General features: G+C 39.6%; 1 protein-coding gene across 7 annotated transcripts in view; it reads left to right on the top strand.

The window, feature by feature from the left end:
- Positions 1–19657, top strand: part of ZDHHC14 (zDHHC palmitoyltransferase 14) — a 167990-nt gene that overhangs the window by 19288 nt on the left and 129045 nt on the right. The window contains exon 1 of one of the 7 annotated variants that reach the window (XM_073337764.2): positions 2216–2638. The exons of the other annotated variants lie outside the window; for them this stretch is intronic. The gene's annotated coding sequence lies outside the window, so the exon portion shown is untranslated. Of the gene's footprint in view, positions 1–2215; positions 2639–19657 lie in introns of those variants that run through there. 7 annotated transcript variants of the gene reach the window in all.

The raw sequence follows: 19657 nt of genomic DNA on the forward strand, positions 1-19657 counted from the left end.
TACAACTGGAGATTGGAGTTTTGTTTTTGATTTTCAGCTCTTTAAAAACAGTCAACAATTTAATATGTTTTAAAAAACTGATTTGCAGGTGCTTAGTAATGACATTAAAAAGTGTTTGGGAGTTCAGCCTGATCTAACGTATTCAGCACTAAAAATCAGACATGATATACTACCCTTTATGGGCTTTTAGAATATTTAAGCAAGTATTACCAGGCTAATGTCATTATCCTTAGAGTGAGAGTGACTGATGGAAAACGTCAAATTAACACACTGATATATATATATAGATATTTTTTTTTGGAATGAGTTAAAAGTATGCTTTTTAAAGGCAGGTGAAGAAAGTGTGTATAACAGATTGACAGTATGGTATGGAATTGATTTGAAAGAGTAGACTGTATTGGGGTGGAGATATCAAGGCAGAAAATAGAAGTTAACACATCTTTTCAATTTCAGGAGTATTTTGGAGCTAAATACTACAGGTTTGGAGAATAATTTAAATCCTAGTTGGAGCAACTCGATGACAAACGTAGTGAAAATTTTAGGATTTTGTCAGAGAACTGTAATTGCCATATAGTTTTAGTGTACTAATGAGTTTTGTATTCAGTATACAGCCATAGTTTGATCTGGGTTTTTGTTTTTTCCAAGGATTATATTTGATGTTTTACTTGGATTTTGATATTCTACAATAAGATTGTTCATTCAATGTTTTGAGTACCCTTGACAAACTTTTTAAAATGCACTAATAAACAGACCTGTCAGTTACCCAAAAATCATATGGCTTAACTTTAATTTATTATATTTACTGCCCAACATAATCTCTGTTAGAATCCCACAACACTACTGCTCATCATTCTCTAAAAACCATCCCCCAAGAATAAGGGAGAAAAGGTGTACATTACAGTTTATTGCTGCAGTTTAAAGAAATACATTCCATACTCATAAATATTAGTGTACAACTATTCTTGCCAGTCTGCCACACTGATAGTTTTACAAAAAAAGAAAACAAATGTAAAACTCTGGTTACTTTATGAAAGGATTTCTTATTCAGGTTGCTTGAATCAAAGCTATCTAATAAAGTCATGATTACATTTCGTTTGTTTACCTTATGCCTACTCCCAGAGCATTATATTGACTTTTGTTTTCCGGGAGCTATCTGCTGTTCACCTCCATTTGTAACGTCATGACTCTTGCCACAGAAGGAGCTATATAATGCCTTAATCTTCTATGAAGTCGGGAGAAGTTGTTCATAGACTTTAATAGAATAGAAAAAGGAAAATACTTTTCAAATATTAAAGGCACTTTGAACAGGAGAGATTCTCTTCAGTAATTAAAGAATATATAACTTATTTCAAATTTCAAAAAGTGAAATCATGCATATTCTTAGCCTTTCTAATGAAGTTTTAAGTGTCACCGCCAATATGCTTCATACAATCTCTTTCCTAAAGAGATACATTTCTCTTAATACCTTCAAACCAGAGCAGACAAAAATCAACAAACTATTCATAAATTTAAAAAGTCTGTCTGTCTGGTGAGATACATATACGCTATGTCAAAAAAACAATGAGGTGTCCAGTGGCATCTAATAGACTAACAGTTTTATTTGGGCATAAGTTTTCGTGGGTAAAAAAATATCTGAAGTGTCTGAAGAAAAGCATCTGAAGAAGTGGGTTTTTTACCCACGAGAGCTTTTGTCCAAATAAATCTGTTAGTCTTTAAGCTGCCACCGGACTCCTCATTCTTTTTGTGGATACAGACTAACACGGCTACCCCTCCGATATATCCTGTGTATAAATCTTGTATTACAGAAACCTCTGTGTGTGTCTATGTATATGTGTGGATATATGTATCAGCTTTTTGTAATACAAGATTTAAATCCGATCAAGACTCATGCTCTGAACCACATCAGCATGTTCAGACCCATACACATTTAGGTTTTATTCAAAGAAAAAATGCACAAGACCAGTGGTACTTGATTTATCCTGGCTAACTCAGTTGTTTCAAATCTGATCTATGGCTTAAATTTATCCCAGTATTATGAGGCACACAGTATCACTGTGCAAATTGTGGTTCAGTAGGAAAACTGGCTTCCTGCATGTCACTTAATATTGACAGAGTTATGTCTTTGGTTACTTTAGATTGAAAATACAGTCATCAATATTTATTTATTCCTTGCTTGGGAAACCTTTGAAGTACTTGGTTTTAGTGTATGAAAACCAGCAACATTGCATAATTTGACTCTACACGGTAGGGCTAGGGACCACTCTTAAAAGCAACGTGCAGTGGTTTACTTTTTTCTTATTCTGTATTCAAGCAACAACAAAAATTGTTGGTGAGGGTTTTTTGTTATGTTTAAGTTTTGTAATATCTTTTTGGGGGTTGGGGAGTGGCAGGGTCTTTTATAATTGCAATTCCTATTCTTTGTAAAAAGATATAATACAACAACTGCCACGTTGTTTACTCATGACATCACATGAATGCTAACAAGTCAATTTCAATTCCATCAGAAACTGTCTTAATAGATTTATAAGGTATTTCCATGAACAAATATTTAACAATGAGCTCTTCAATCTAGAAGGAAAGGTGTAACATGATCCAACGGCTGGAAGTTGAAGCTGGACAAAATCAGACTGGAAATAAGGTATAAATTTTTAACAGTGATGGTAATTTAACAGTGATGGTAACTGAACAATTTACCAAGAATTGTGGTGGATTTTCCATCACTGAAAATTTTGTAATCAATATTGGATGTTTTTTTAAAAATTATGCTCTAGGAATTATTTTTGGAGAAGTTCTCTGGCCTGCCTTATATAGGAGATCCGACTGGATAATCAGAGTTGTCCCTTCTGGCCTTGGAATCTATGAATCTATAATAGAATTTATTAATAAATAATGGAAATTCAAGTCCATTACATACAAGATTTGAGTATTCAGACACATTTTTGGCCAGGATCCTGAGAGCTGCTAACTTTTTGCTTTTTATTTACTTCATTTGGTGCACGTCCACCCTGATTCTGAAAGCACCACATTTTTCTGAGGTGGCAGTTTATTCTGCTCTATATGTTCCATATTAACCTTTTTAAAAAACAAAAGGCAGTTGTCGGAAGCGTTTTGACTAAATTACTTTAGTACAACTTACTGATCAAAAGATTTACTGTACTCAAAGAAAAATGCGTACATTGTTATGTTGCTAATATTTAAAATCTGAAGCCTTGTATTTGCTATACAGTCGGTTGTTACTATTTTAAGATTTTAAAACATCCTAGAAAAAATAATTTATTTTTATCTGGTTCTTTGTTTACTGTGAAACTAATGAAACTTTTCATTTATTTATAAATGGCATTTCTAACTTGCAGCATTGGCAGAGAATAATCAATGCTGTTTTTCAACATATAAAATAAATTTAGTGAATTTGACCTGGATTCTAACAAATGAACAGTGCTTTTAAAGAGCTTGTAATCTTTTAAAGCTTGTAATCTTTTGTTGCTTTGTGTTTTAATGAGAAGACCTTGATAAAATAGGGTCCACAGTTGTTTAACATTATCATAGGCGCCAACTTCTCGTGGTGCTGGTGGGTGCTCGACCTTGCCCTGCCCAGACTCCGTCCTTGCCCTGCTCCCATTCCAACCCCTTCCCCAAATCCCCGCCCCAGCACCACCTCTTCCCCGCCTCCTCCCCTGAGCACACCATGTTCCCGCTCCTCCTCCCTTCCTCCCCTAACTTGTTACGCTGCGAAACAGCTGTTTCGCGGCGGCAAGCACTGGGAGGAGAAGTGGGGACGCGGTGTGCTGACGGGAGGAAGCGGAGGTGAGCTGGGGCAGGGAGCTTGGCTGCCGGTGGGTGCAGAGCACCCACCAATTTTTTCCCCGTGGGTGTGTGCTCTTTTATCTTATGGTACTGGATGCTTCCAGGAAAGGAGAAAATATATAGAAGGTAGTATTTAATTTTTAAGTAAGCCATCCAATATTAGTATGTGTATTTCTTTAGTAATCTGTACCTTTTTACATCAGAATCAAGGCAGATGGAATAATAAAACTATTAAGGTTAGGATTTTCAAAGGTATCTAGGGCAATTAGGACCTCAAATCCCCTTGAATTTAAATGGGATTTCGAGCCTTAAACTCCCTTAGACTATTTTTATAATCCCAGCCTGGGGCCATGGAATGGGGTGGTTGTGCTTTTCCAATGGATATATTTTTGCAACTCATGCTTTTAAGATAGCACTATCACCATGGATGTGTCATCATGTGGTGTCACTTTTTTCCTTCTTCCTATGCAAATATTTGTTTAGACAATGAGTTTTTTCTCTTCGGGAAGCAAAAGAGGCGAAAACATGATTGGGGCAGCAAAAATAATGAAGATTTAAGATTCTTTTAATTCGTAAGTTTGTATCCCCCCACTTGCTTCTATAAAATTTTTTGTGGCACTCAAGTAAAATAGAAGTATTAGTTTTTATCAATCTTAAATGTAACTTGAGAAACTTTTTTTTGCACTTGTGATCTTAAGTTTTTAATATATCCTTAATTTCAATGGGACTTTTTATTAGATTTTGGTTGTGAACATTTAGGTTTGTTAAATGAGTAGAAATAATAGATTAGAAATCTTTCTAATTGCACATTTTCATTGGCTAAGAAATTCAGTGGTCATCCATAATTCATTTTGCTATCTAGAGATCATAAATATTGTAGCTCATCATACCACCATAGATATCACTTAGGATTTCTACTACTAACTGCTTTCCCTTTTTTATAGGGGTGTAAGATAACTAGAAACAGTATATTATCTGCCTTGTATGATTTCTTGTTTTGACTCTAAGGCAGGGGTCTCAAACTCAATTTTACCTTAGGGCCAGTACCAGTCCTCAAATCCTGCCAGTGGACCAATAATGTCACTGAGGATGGTGGTCAGAAAAGAAAATGTTTACATTGGTTTTTTTTTGAATTTCTTAGAAATAATAAAACTGTCATACAACTTTATACAATTCTTTGCCTGCCAGAGAGTTTTTAGTGTTTGCCAGACACCTGGCAACACTTCAGTTCTGTCAGTTTGATGTTTTGCCTCAGTGACTGAGCAGTTGAAACCTTCACGATTGCAGCAAGGTGTGCATCAGATAGATGTTTAGTATTTTGACTTGTTTATATTACTTGTGGAAAAAAGTGACCAGCAACTAATGATGCTGCCTCTGTGGCTGACTCTGCCTAGCGACTAGTGATGGTATCTCTGTCCCTCTCCCCCAGCCAATGGGAGCTGCGGGGGGTGGTGCCTGCAGCCGACATTGCTGGCAGTGTGTCTGCATGCCTCTTTTCTCCGCGGGCTGCAGTGGGGAGGTTCTCGGGTCGCAGATGGCCCGTGGGCCAGGACTTTGAGACCCCTGCTGTAAGGTAATGTGCTTGTGATTGAGGGACTCCACTTCCTGACTACCATGTTGTTAACTTAGCAGGAAGCCAAATAAGGGCAGGCTAAACTTGATAATATAATGGAAATCTGATTTCATTGGCAGTTAAGCAACATCGTGCAAAATTTTGTTATTATATTTAAATTGCACTAAAAAAATTAGTGGCAGACTAACTGGAGAATTCATTTTCAGCAAAAATATTTATGATCCATTTGGCAAAGTTCAGATCCTCTTAATTATTTTCATCATAAATGCTAGTGTGTTATCCCGTGTGTGCGTATATGGTGACACTGAAACTCATGGTTCTGAGGTATTAATGAGTATGATTTGAGAGAAATGTATTTTTAAAGCATGGCTTTCTGAGAGTATCTGTAATTCCATGGGGAAGATGATAGAAAGATAAAGGAGGCGTCATTTCATTCGTAAAAAATCTACAGAATCATAATTTCAATGGTGTCCCCCTCTGTGACATGGCAGGGGGGACTCACTCTCCACCCCTTCCCCTCTGGCCCGATCCCAACTCCGGATCCTCTGATTGGTGGAAATTTTGATAATTTAGTGTCATCTGAAATGTGCTGAGATGGTTATCATTAAAAACTTTCTTTTGCAAACACAATGGTCCCAAACATGACAAGCCTAGAATAATTTTGTAGAGATAAATTTGAGATGAAGTTTTAAAAATAGTTTTTAATATATATCAACACAGGCACAGCCCTCAGAGTTAAATTGTGGCCCTCAACTGATATTACTGTTATCAGTTAATTCTCAAAACATGATACCTGATTGATTTTTCTAATGTTAGATTTATGTAAAAAGTAGTAGTGTATCAGCAAAGAAGTGATTCACTGGTATGGATTATCAGCTTTATTTTGCCACAAGAGTTGTAATGAGTCACTGGCTTCCAGCCAGAAATTAATGGAATTTGTCTGCAAATGGTATGCACATAGTTTCATAACATATATTGCATAAGAGGTTAGGGGTCTATTTCAGGAGCAGGTGAGGTTCTGTGGCCTGCAGTGTGCAGGAGGTCAGACTAGATGATCACAATGGTATCTTCTGACTTTAAAGTCTGAGATTGTATTACAAAATCTTTTGTTTTTACTTAGATCTTGAGCATTTTTATTGATCGATGGTAGGATTAAGAGTACTAGCTAGTAGCTGAAACTTTGGAGAGTATCACTGTGGAGGATCTGCTTAAAACAATGCTTGGTGGCACCTTCCATCCTATGAGAAGAGCACCAGTAAACTGAATTTGGCAAGGTTGGAGACAGTGCATCAAACGTCAGAAAAAAATTGAAGATGCTGGGACAAATTCCCACTTTGGGCAAGACTCACTTAATACTTGGTCCTGTGAAATGGGTTGTGAGAAGACGACCCATTTCTTCTGCAGTAAGCTGGAAGCCCAATGGCATCCATTAAGCATAATTTCAACACGTAAGACAAGTGAGAAGCTGTACGAAGCAGTCATTTTTAGCAAGAATGTTGATGGAAAGTAAAGTTAAGATGGGGTATTTAACTCCAAAGACACCCATGCATATGACTTGGTGCGATATACAAAGTGCTACACCAAGAATTAGTATAGTGTATTGTGTCAAAAGGTAAAAACCACAGATGCACCGATTTTACTCCTGCAAACTGTGCTACTCAACTGGAGTCGATAAATTGCAGTGCAGACTCTAATGGCTGGGAATGCAGTGGCAACGGTCACAGCAGAAGCAAGTACAGAGAAATATGTGCTCTGAACAGGATTGAAGATGAACAAATGCTTTAAGAGACTTTTTGCTAAGCACTTATTGAAGATGAACTGTGGAACATGGATGTAATTTTTAGCAATCATATCTGCAGAAATGAATTGCAGAGGTTACCCTTAAAAGATATAAAAGACATAGCGCTATCAAAAGTGGAAGAAAGTGCTGATGTCAACAGTATTATGAGGACTCTGTTTGCAGTTACATTTTTTTTTCAGAGAAGCATTTTGTCCTGCAGTATTGTGGGAGTTTCAGGGAATCCACAGCTGATACTGAACCAGAAATAATAATAGCATGTGACCTTGTAGCAATCATAGATGGTATGGCTGAGGTACAAGCTGTCGACAAAACTGTGAACATGCTGAGATTTGGCTGAACACTTCATTATGAGACTACAGAGAATACTGGATCTGAGATGAAATCTACCTTGCAGAGGAATCAAAAATATTACCAAAAAGAGACTCCATGGTATTGCACCTGTCCAGTACAAAAATCACCGACTCCAAGTCTATCTCCAATGTTATAGTGCAGAAGCTACTGTCTCATACTTGCTCAAAAGATGAATTAACTGCATACTTTGCAGAAAAAACGCTCCAGAATTTTGGAGTTCCATGGCGTAATGAAGCTGCCACCTTGCACTGTTCAGTGGAGTTTCTTTGTAGTTCCTATGAGGAGGATGACACTACTCTTGCATTGCTATCAATGCCATAGAGAAAGGTGCTACTAGACACCAGAGACTTACACAAGGCACATTTTCTGTGACACGCTCCCCAAGACTTCCCCAAGATTCTGTTTTTGTGCATGCTTTCTGGGGGACAGAATTTCTCTATAGTGCTCAATCTCTACAGATAGAAACTCCATGCATGAATGAGTATAGCAGTAGGAATGTGCTACTGACCACCTGACCAGGATAATGTCAGTGATTGTGAAAAGATGAGGGAGATGAGAGAAGCTACAAAAACTTTAAAATCCTGTACTAATAGGGGATTTCAACTATCCCCATACTGACCGGGTACATGTCACCTCAGGACAGGATGCAGAGATACTATTTCTAGACATGATTAATGGCTGCTTCTTGAAGCAACTATTAGTGAAAGTCACAAGAGAGGTAATTTTTGATTTAGTCCTAAGCGGAGCACAGGATCTGGTCCAAGAGGTAAATATAGCTGAACCTCTCAGCAATAGAAATGTAATTAAATGTAACATCTTGGGGGGAAGGGGGGAGGGAAAAGAAATACCAAAGAAACCCACTGCTTTAGCATTTAACTTCAGAAAGGGGAACGACACAAAAACAAGGAAACTAGGTAAATGGAAATTAAAAGGAAAAGTCACAAAAGTGAACATAGAGATACAGACTTGTCACATGAATGTAGTGTATTCAGGAAGGAGCGGAAATGGGGATGTCTTGCTGTTTTCCCTGCTGTGACTCTGAGGTGGCGGGGGGAGAGAAGAAAAAGTAAGGTATTTAATAAACTAGTATAACTTAGTGTGGGGCCATGAAACTAAAATACCTTGGTCATAATCCTGTGGTTATTACATGGTGTCACTGAAGTGCCTGCCATAACTGCATTTCCATTCCTTAACATTGCTTTTAAGTTTAATGTTAATTATACATTTTTCTGGACTTAACATTTGGTATTCATATTGCAACATCTCCACAATGTATACTACCCTAAACTACTGGTGTTTGCACTGTTGTAATTCCATCTTAATTTGGTTTTTGTCTGGGAATTCTTTTAGGTGTCTAGCATTTACATATAAAACTTAAACAGAGGGAGAACCCCCTCCCCCGCAAAGTTGGTTGAAAATACCCAGAAAACATTTTTAGTGAGCAGAAGCCATTTAAAAAATCTTGCAATGAATGACTATAATAATAAACAAAGGATAATACTTCAGGGTGTTTCAATTAACTGCCCTTGAAGCCATTTAAGGCACAGAACTATTTCTCATGTCCCAAAATATAGCCGTGTGAGCTGTCCTTTGACCTTTTTCTAACGAACAAATGAAGTGCAAATAGTAGTCATGAGACTTTAGTTCACCTCATCATTTTGATATTTTTCTTTTTAATATATTCTTTCCTCAGATGGTACATCTCCAGTGCATCTGGAGTTAAATATATATGCACTAGCTCTGCCCAGGTTAGCATTCTAAAAATAGCATTGTGGCTGTGGTGGCGGCTTGGTCTGGCTGCCAGAGTACAACCCTGTTTGAGATCCTAGGTACATGGGTGACTAGCCTGAGTTTGTGCTGTGACCACACTGCAATTTTTAGCATTCTTGTTTGAGCAGAGTTAGCATGTATGTCTGCCCCAGCTGGAAATTATCTCTCTCAGTTGCTGTGTAGACATAACTTGTCTACATGAACACTTAGTTTGCAGCAAACTGTGATGTAAATCTACCCTGTAGGAGCCTACCACATATGAAGTATCTGTGTGGATCCTGCTGCTGTGCCCTAAAAGTTCCCTGTTGAGCTTTAATCTACTCAGAGAAACTATGGAGTTGCAAATGCATGGCAGCACGGTCCATATGGACACTTAATGCATGACAGCCTAGAGCGTGGTAACTTTATACCTGAGCTTGCTGCAAGGTAAGTGTTCATGTAGACAAATCCATAGCCAGAGTTAAATCTGAGTGTATTTCAGCTACCTTTCAGACCAAACTTTTGCAATCTACTATAAGACTCGTACTGTCATTCCCTTGGTTAACTGGGTGCATATGAGCAATACACTATGTCCATACCCCTTTTTTCCCCCCTTTGTCTTGTTTTTTATTTTTTTAAAGCTATCTGAATGTGTCCACATAGCTGCTATTAAAGACTAAAAGCATAGAATTCCCATTCACTGCACTTCAGCTTTTGGTGAATTTGTTGAATTGAGCAGCTAACCTACATTCATGGAATATGTTTTCTGATGAGTAAATTTATTTTCTTTTGTGTTTTCTTTTCCCTTGGAAGCAAAATTTCAGCCCTTGAAGTAGATTTTCATCAAGGGTAGGAAGAAATTTAGTGACTTACATTTTTCGTTTTAGTATCTTTTTGATTAGCCAAGGACTACCAGTAATATCTTCGGCTTTTTCATGTAACTAGAATGTGAAATCAATTAATATGAATGTCTTTGATTAGAAGGATTCTATCTTTAATCTCTTTTCTCCAGTTGGAGAGGATTATTTATTAAGATTACTTTAACAAAATACAGTTTCTCTGAAATTTACAAGCAGAGAGTTTGCTATTATGCCTTGTTAAATGCCCTATCATGGACTGCAATTTTTTTTCTTGACTCCAAGGAATCATTTAGAGAAAACAGTCTAATTTTCAGGAATATTACTCTTAATATTTAAAGCTAAAGATTCTAAATCCCCTTGCCCTGGTCTACACTACGAGTTTAGGTCGAATTTAGCAGCATTAGGTTGATTTAACCCTGCACCCATCCACATGACGAAGCTATTTTTGTCAGCTTAAAGGGCTCTTAAAATCGATTTTGGTACTCCTCCCCAACAAAGGGATTAGCGCTAAAATTGACATCACTGGGTCGAATTTGGGGTAGTGTAGACACAATTCAATAGTATTGGCCTCTGGGAGATATCCCAGAGTGCTCCATTGTGACCACTCTGGACAGCACTTTCAACTCAGATGCACTAGTCAGGTACACAGGAAAAGCCTCGGGAGCTTTTGAATTTCATTTCCTGTTTGGCCAGCATGGTGAGCTCATCAGCACAGGTGACCATGCAGTCCCCCAAAAGAGGGGGGAACTGGATCTGACTGCTGTATGGGGAGACTAATCCGTGCTATCAGAACTCCGTTCCAAAAGATGTAATGCCAGTATATATGCCAAAATCTCCAAGGGCAAATGTGAGGTGTTTACAATGCTTACAACTGCAGTGGTGAGCGGAGCGGGCTCCCGCTTGCAGTGCTATGGCATATGTGTGGGCAATCCAGGAAAAAGGACGAGAAATGATTGTCTGCCATTGCTTTCACGGAGGGAGGGAGCGAGGGAATGGTCACTGATGACACATACCCAAAACCACTGGCAGTTTCCTTGTCCGTTATCTCAATTTTTTAATTAATAAAGAATGCATGGATGCAAAACAATAGTTACTTGATTTTGAAGGTGGGAGGGTGGCTGGCTTACAGGGAATTAAAATCAACAAAGGGGGCGGGTTTGCATCAAGGAGAAACACACACAACTGTCACACCGTAGCCTGGCCAGTCATGAAACTAGTTTTCAAAGTCTCTTGTAATACACAGTTTGCCTTGCTGTGCTCTTCTAATCAATGTCTGGCTGCTCAAAATTGGACGCCAGGCGATTTTCCTCAACCTCCCACCACGCCATAAACGTCCCCCCCCCCTTACTCTCACAGATATTATGGAGCACACAGCAAGCATCAATAACAATGAGAATGTTGGTTGTGCTGGGGTCTGACCAACAATGCCAGTGCGCTTTTAAACGTCCAAAGGCACATTCTATCACCATTCTGCACTTGCTCAGCCTATAGCTGTATTGCTCCTTACTACTGTCCAGGTTTCATAAGCCATGGAAGCAAGGGGTAGGCTGGGGTAGGTGAAACTGCACGGTGCTGCCAGCTGGAAGAGCAGCCTGAGGCAGAAGACTCCAGCTCGCAGGAGATCAGGATAGCAGAGTTGCAGCGGAAGCGGTGGAGCGAGCAAAACACCATTGATGAGGACGGCCAGCAGTCCTACTGCACCATTTGCTGCAGAGTTGCAGCGGAAACAGTGGAGCCGTTCACCATTGATGCGAAGGCATCCAGGAGCTGCTGCTGTGTGGCCAAGGCAAAAGAGCAGGAGCCCTGGAGCTGTTTCATGTGGAATGTGCGCCTTCAAGACTTCTTCACCAGTGACAAGGGACAGCAATATGATGCACCTAAAGTCTAAAAAGGCCTTTCCTGGAGGGAGGGAGAGAGGGAGGGGCGACTGACATGTACCCAAAACCACCCGCGACAATGTTTTTGCCCCATCAGGCATTGGGAGCTCAACCCAGAATTCCAATGGGCAATGGAGACTGCGGGAACTGTGGGATAGCTACCCACAGTGCACCGCTCTGAAAGTCTGTGCTAGCCATGGTACTGTGGACGCAGTCTGCCGACTAAATGCACTTAGTGGCGACGCATGCAATCGACTGTATAAAACCACTTCCGAAAAATCGACTTCTATAAAATCGACCTAATTTCATAGTATGGTGATTGTTTTTTAGGAGTTCTTTACAGTTTAAGTATGTCAGAAGGTTTTCTTAAAAAATTCTTTACTGACTCATAGCACACGAAAAATTTCAAGTTCAAGAAAAGTTCAGGTGACTGGATGAGTTCAAAGTGAGAATTGGATTTAGAGCTCTTTACACTGCTGTACTGGTTAAAACAGCTTCATACAAAAATCATCTTACCCTTTTTGGGCTTTCAGGTAGTGATCTCAGTCTAGTTGCTCGTTGGCAAAAGCTCATGTCACAAAAAACACTTGCAACTGGGCATCTTCATTGCTCAGGTTGCCCAAAGAGGCTTCGGGTTGAATGGGCATGGAGAGGAAAATATTGTTTCAACCTTTTAGGTTGTCCCTTCAGTTTAAGGTTATTACTCTTCATTCAAATTCTATGCCATATTTACATTAAGTTTCCAACAAAACTATTGTTTAAATCCTCAATAATAGCTCTTTCCGTTTTTATGGAAGCTGTGGATGTGGTTCCATAGTTAAGGTTTAATTAAGTTTTGCACTTGAAATCAGGGATACAGTCACTCTGCTTATGTATGAACAACACAACATGTCTTCCCCAAAATTACAGCACTTATTCTTTGAACATCAAATGAATTTTCTGAGAATTTACAAATAAATCCATCAGTTTGAATTAAAATAACGATCTTTTAAGAAATTTAACACTCTCAGACCATGTTTGTCCTATATGATCTTATAAATACAGACTCTTCAAATTTACTATACAGTTAAAAAACATTGGTTTCATGCATTAACTACATTTGAAGAATTTTTTGGTATTAAGTAATTTTTTTGCCATTTGTCTTCAGCCCGTGCTGAAGAAAAAATTTTGTTCTGAAGAAGAATGTTCTACTGCAGAGAATCCCGTGAAGAATTACCCTCATTCAAAAGCATATGCTCTCCTCAATAGGAGTGAGGCCAAGAGTGCCTTAAGCAAGAATATCCTCTTTCTAAATGGCTCTCACTAGGCTGGCAGTAGCCACCATCTTCCCTCGGTGCAGCTTGTTTTCACACCCAACAGGAACTTTGAGAGGTGTTGGCTAAGGTGCATTCTGCCAAAGGACTCTTCTACTGCACTGCCATTAAGAACTGTAGAAAATGAAAATGGGCATATAACATGTTTGAACTCTGTTTAAGTTTAATCACACACATCTGTCATGTTTTTACCTTAAGTCAAAAATGTTTAGTTGTGAAACTACTGTATGGGGCAAGTGCTCTAAATGACCAGTTTTAAAAGGACTGTGTGCTCTTAAAGTTACAGCTGTTTAGTTGCCTTTTGCAAGCTTTTTTAATATCTCTTAACCTGATTATTTAGAACATTGTCTGTAGTTCTTTAACTTTTCACTCTCTCCTTGGAAATTTCCATCACCCTTTTAATTTTACTTCCCTTTCTGGATTTGAAACTTGCCCAATACTTGAACTCGCAGTACATTGTAGAAAAGAAGTGGAGGTGCATCCATTCTTGTCCTTTTTCGTGTAATGTGTTTATTTTCCAAAAAGTACAGTTAGGAAGGTGAAGAAATTAAATGTCTACAAACAGTACAGCTAATTTAAAATTGTAGTGATATTTCTACCTAGTGTAAAGCTTGTAAACTGGATTGGTAGCATCTCCTGTTATCCCAATATAAGACTCATCATTTGCTTATAACTTTGCGCTGAAATTTCCCATGTTACATGTCTGCCTCAGGCTGAATATTTTTGAAAATTTTCAGCCAAAAAGGTTTGGCCATTTCCAAAAACAAGGCTAAGGGAAAGTTGCATTTTGCCCATGTTAAATTCTTGAGACATTTGCTTGGAATACTCTAGAGTCCCTTTGCTTTGGTGCAGTTTGGTAGGAGCATGGCCTTCATGTCAGGGGCTGGGCAGGGCAGTCCCATGGGCCGCAGTTTGCCTACCTCTGGCATAGGAGGAGCTCTGTGGCAGAGGCAGGGATAGAATCCATTTCTCAAGGACCGCGTGCAATGGCTTTAACCATGAGATCATCCTTCTTCTTTTTCGCAGCCCTCTGCCTCATTCACTACTCACCTAGCTTCTGCAACAAATGAACAGGGGTCATACAGGCAACAATCTCCTCTACTGTACAACTTTGATTCATCCCCGGAGGAGGTCCATCATGTGCAATGAGGTGGGAGGCCTTTGGGGGAAAAATAGTATGTGATTAAAGACTGTCTCATGATGTTTTTTCACAAGGGGGCTGGAGGAGAGAATAAAAGTTGCACAGGCAACCTTAATTCTTGCATTTCCTAACTTTTTAAATGCTTCACTTTGTAAGGTTTATAATGTTTTTTAAATGTAGTTTTTGTGTGTGTAACTGTTTATATCCAGGAACCAAAGGCTAAATCCTCAATTTGTCTTTCAGAATTTATTTTCCACAAACTGACTAAAGCTCCTGCCTTAGAACACATCAGTGACTTTAGAACTTTTTGCAGACTTCCTTTATAAGGTTCCATAAACAATTACTTTTTGGGCATTATTTCCATCTTATTTTTGTTATGTACATGGATAAAGATGGCAAGCTAAATTGAATTAGGTTTCATAAAAGAAAATGATCAAAAACAAATGATTATTGTGCCAATGTGTTTGTCCTTGACTGGTTAATTTAATCTATTTGCAATCTCTATAATTTATCTGCTGTTAAGGGAAAGGGACATGAAATTTCCTTCCTGAATTAGCAGTCCATTGTGGGAGTGATTCATTACAGTTTGAATGTCAAAAAAGGGTCATGGGAAAAGATTTGTGAAATTTTCATAATTCTACAAATAACTACTTCCCTCCCCACCAGAAAGCATGAAGGTTTAGAAAGGAGCCCCTACTGTGTCTTGCAGCCCTTGGCAGAAGTGTGGGTCAGCTTTATGCACATGAACAAATAAGCTTTCTGTCCTGTCACCGTGAAAGGGGCGAGAGGAAAGTACTAAACACCCATTTCCTATGTTGTGGTTGGGGATGGTGCATTGAAGAATATGATATACACACAAACGTCTCCCTGCTGCTCTTGATACTTTACTTATCTTGATCCTATTTTTCTTAGCCTAAGTTAAAAGTGACAATGTACTTTAGCTACAGTAATGTAAGATTTCTAAATTTGCTGTTAATAATTCTCCCTTTATTGGAACAAATACTAGTTCTATTAGAAAGGGCCTTGTTCCACTGTGTATTTTGCAAGGCTATACACCTGGAATATTCAGATTAGCAAAGATGGTTTTCAGCAGCTTCTTTTTTGTGTTATCTCCAGTAGCAGAGCTCTTCCCCTTTGTCACTTTCAGTGTCTCCTGCTTTTCCTGATAAAGATATATGGTGCAATTCTTATATTACTTGGCTACTCTTCAGAAATTATCACTCACTTTCCCTAAACTAATTATTTTTAGTATCTTCCAAGTTTCTAGCCTTGTGCATTGTCCCATGAATATACATTCTGTTGCTAATGAAGAAGCAGAAAGCAGATTTTAGGGACATTCTGGGCACAAATAATTCATAGGGTACAAAAAATCCAGTTTTGCATTGCTTCTTGATGTTCGTACTTGGGGAGAATTTAAGAGTAAATGGAAGCTCTCTGAAAAATGTTTGTGCTTTCAAAGAGAGCAAATAGTATAAAGAGTGAGTCTTTTTTCAAGACTGAGCTTCCTGGTCTTTTTTGATGATGAAAGTAACAGAAAAAATAACTTTTTCTAAAAGAATTGGTATTAGGAATAAAAGTAAGTTGATATTCTCTAAGTTAAAGGGATGGCTTTTTAAAAAATGTAAAAATATATGGAATTGCAAAATAGGGGAAAAGTGATTTCAAGCAGAGCTGACCAAAGAATGACCATTACATTTTGTGATAACTTTAAAGCTTTGGAAATTTATTTTAATTTCATATTGGAATAAAAATGCTTTCAAATGCTTTTGCAAAACTGAAATGGTCAGGATATAGGTGTATGTGTCACACTACAAACCCAGAGTCAAGTTCTGCTGTTCCTGATTCAGAGCGGAGTTTTTCATCCCTGATTACTCTCGTCTTCGTCTGCTTTGGACTTGAACCTGGGGCCTATTACCTTTACCACTCATGGGTGTGGAGCAGGGGTGTTTGTTTATACCAAGATGAAAATGTTCCAATCAGCTATAATTTAAAGTTGAAGTGATTCCTATTGAAGAAATAGTGGTGTTCAATGGACTTTTTTCAGGCAACTTTTCTGTCGTCTGTACAAGTTAATGGAGTAATGAGTGTACAGTGGTTGATGAAAGCTTAGTGCCTACATAATGATTACACTGATGCATAGCCCCTGGATCTGAGGTGGACTTCACAACAGAATACTTGGAAATAGCAAACCTTCCAGCCTATTACCAATCAACTTTGAGTAGGTCCAAAATAAGTCTTGCCCAGCCCTTAGATGGATCATGTGGGTACCATATGGTGTCCTATGGGGAGGCGGAGGGAATAAGGAACCACAAGGAGGGTTGTCCTTCCCACTCCTCAGTTGTGGGAAGGAACCATAGTGTTTCCAATGCAACACTGGCATCTTAAAAAAGAATTACTTCCAGCATATGATCGGTTTTTCTTACACTAATGTATTAGGTGCATATAATATATCTTTCCGGAAAAGTAACTGTATTTTAAGAGTTTGATGAAAGCACATAACTGGAGGAAAAAATCTTTTCCCCAAAAATTCTTGAATCCATTTTACTCAGTACAGCAATTTGGAAATAAACGCACAGTAAAGACCACTTCAAACCATGTGGAAAAACAAAGTGAGTTGTGTTTTTTAAGGTTAAAAGTTTTCTTAAGCTGTCTTTTCTGGATATCAGTGTCCATGTCCACATCCTATGTCATTTGCTATATGAAATAGTGGCCTTTCAGAGATTGGATGTCCTGGGCATGAGAGACCATGCATATAGGCAAAAGATGCACCATAATGGTATATTATGCAATATACACGAAATAGCTGAAGTTGACCCTACCTATGGAGATAGTTTCAATACTGATTTAACTTTTTAAAAGGATAATTGTATAAAAAGTTATTATCCTTAATTCTAGTTTTAAAGCATGACAGAAATTGGCCCATACTCTTTTATACTGGGCTCCCAAAGGATCACGCTGTGTAGAAAGAAAACTGAGACCTTTATGTTGACGTATGCTTGGGGGTAAGGGAGAGTCTGCCACCAATGACATTCTTAAATGCGGACTTGAATTTTTAAATGTGTGGCTATAATAAAATTTCAGTTGTTTCCCAGGCTTTTAGATGGTGAGAAGTGTTTTATCATATTTCCATCTAAGGTACTTACATGGCCCTCATAACCGGGGGTAGCCAGACACCTCACAATCTTTATTGTATTTTTCCTCAGAACACTTGTGAGGTAGGGAACTTATTATCCCCATTTTACAGATGAAGAACTGAGGCACAGAAAGTCTAGATAACTAGCTCTCTACCCTCAGGATGATCTTTCCTCTTTTTTGTTTTAAGCACAGTGGTGCAACCAAATGCTATTTGTTCCTGCTTTTGTTATGTAGTGCTTTAGTTCCTAATGTAACATACTACAAGGTGGTTATCGTTGCATTTTGGATTATTGGGAGAGCTGCTTATAGAGAAGTGGTGAAAGTTTCATTGAGATCCCTCAGGAGGTTATAAAGGATGTCCCTACATACATGAACAAACTGCTCTGCATGTCCCTGACACCCCTGCCCACCTTCATCTAACCCAACAGGGGAATTAAAAGCACATGCAAACTCTACCTCCGTTTGTTAAATGATTGCCCCACCTCATATGAGTAAAACAATGGAAAGTTTGTACCCATGTTTTGTTAACTTGGGGAAGGGCTGGGTGCCATCTTTAAATTTAAGCTTGTCTACCTGAGGTACCTTCCCCTTCATTGGGCTCATCTGTGCTTGTCTGGTGGGACTGGCTAGACTATGGTGGAGTCTTGAACAGGTCCTGGCTTGTGGCATGGCTGGAGCACCTTGGCATGTCTTTCCCTCCCCTCCCCCCAAATCAGACCATGGTGTGTTTGTCAGTTCCTCAGAGTTATCCATGGTTGTCTGTGGGGTCTCCATCAAGTGTGGCATATGGCTTGTAAAAGCAGCACATCTGTGGGTTAGCACCAGATTGATTTGTTATGTCCCTGGCCTTGTGGTATGTCTGGGGAAATTCCCTGTCTTCCACATGGCACTGCTGTTGATCCCTGTGGTACCCCTTTGCCTGCATCCTCCATGCAATCTTTGCATTTTCTACAACTGGTCTGTAGCTGTGCCTGCACAGCCTCTTCTCACAGGTCCAGGGGATATAGTATTTCCTGGCTACTCCAGGCAGGAGCACATCTGGTGTTTGGAGCTTGTATGGTTGGTTGGGTTGCATGCAACAAGGGAGCACTGTGTTCGTGCCATTCTGGGCAATCAGAAAAAGGCACTTAAAAAATACACAGGAGGTTTTTAAGGCGAATTTGTGGCTTCCAGGCTCCATGACCCCTGGGCAGTGGAGTTCACAATTGTGACCAAAACAGCCACTTTCACAGGAAATGTGGCATTGTAGGACATATGTTGGAGAACCGCTAGGGTCCACACAGATCATTCTCACTTGGTCAACCTCAGTAAGTTGACCACGACTCCACGCTGTTCGGGGAGGTGGTTTTACTGCATCCATGAAACAGCACTTGTGGCTTACCTTAGCTGGAGACAAGTTTGAGTGTAGATAAGTGCACAAATAGGTCCATGCAAGGCTACTTATATCAACCTAACTTTGTAGTGTAGACTGGGCTGTAGAATGTTGGGGGGCAGGGGGGTGGATAGAACTGGAATATAGATTGCTAGACCAGCTAGTTCTTGTAAAATTATTAGCCCTTGGTTTGGGAGAGTGAGTTCTGAAGCAGATATCATATCTGTCACTTCAGTGTTGGGCAGCTGGAGAGTGGTGGCTTCTGGCCAGGTGCCAAGCTCTGAAGGCAACGCCACTGCCAGCAGCAGTGCAGAAGTAAAGTTGGCATAGTATGGGGGAGGCATCGCTTTTGAGGGGCAGGGCTGGCCTTATGGGTGGGTGACCACCCAGGACACTGTGATAACACCCACCCCTTCCACACAGCCAGGCCAAGGCCCCTTTAGCCCCTGGGCCCAAAGCTGGGGAGGGGCAGGGCTAGGGCACCTTGGCCGGGGGCTCCCACCATGCACCAGGCTCCCAGCCAGGCTGGGCAGGGATGGGACTTCTTTCCCTGCCTGAGCGCTCCTGGGGCTGAGTCAGACCCACTTCCGGGAACTTCCCCCAGCTGCAGGAAGCTCCACGGCTGCTGGATGGGAGCCCAGCTCTGAGGGCAGCGCCAGCAGCAGCACAGGTATCATGGTA

The sequence above is a fragment of the Lepidochelys kempii genome, chromosome 3, assembly GCF_965140285.1.
Source record: "Lepidochelys kempii isolate rLepKem1 chromosome 3, rLepKem1.hap1, whole genome shotgun sequence".
Classification (NCBI taxonomy): Eukaryota; Metazoa; Chordata; order Testudines; family Cheloniidae; genus Lepidochelys; species Lepidochelys kempii.